The sequence below is a fragment of the Nematolebias whitei genome, chromosome 16, assembly GCF_014905685.2.
Source record: "Nematolebias whitei isolate Nwh7 chromosome 16, NemWhi1, whole genome shotgun sequence".
Lineage (NCBI taxonomy): Eukaryota > Metazoa > Chordata > Actinopteri > Cyprinodontiformes > Rivulidae > Nematolebias > Nematolebias whitei.
In genome coordinates, this window is record NC_056513.1 from 1,142,444 (window position 1) to 1,142,960 (window position 517).

The following is a 517-nucleotide window of genomic DNA, read 5'->3' on the forward strand; positions in this document are numbered from 1 at the left end:
ACATCTGCAGGAGTCCACAGAACATCTGCAGGAGTCCACAGAACATCTGCAGGAGTCCACCAAACATCTGCAGGAGTCCACCAAACATCTGCAGGAGTCCACAAAACATCTGCAGGAGTCCACAGAACATCTGCAGGAGTCCACACTGAAGAAACTTTCACCACTTCACTCCTTTTAGAAGTGAGGCTCATCTTCTCAGCAACACTTTGCACAGACGAGCAGATAGTTTGGAGGGAAACCTGCAGCTGAGCGGTTTGTTGCAACGTGCCCCCCCACGGTGCACAGGTACTGTGGGGTATGAAACCACGTCAGTTCACGTGCACATCATGTCCAGAGACCCGTAAGAACCACACACACACACACACACAGAGCTCAAGTTAAAGGATTTTAAACTAGAGAAGAAAGTTGAATCGAGTCGTTTCAGTTTAAAAGTTGCAAACAAACAATTTGAACAAAAAACAAACAGTTTGAACAAAAAACAAACAATTTGAACAAAAAACAAACAGTTTTAACAAAA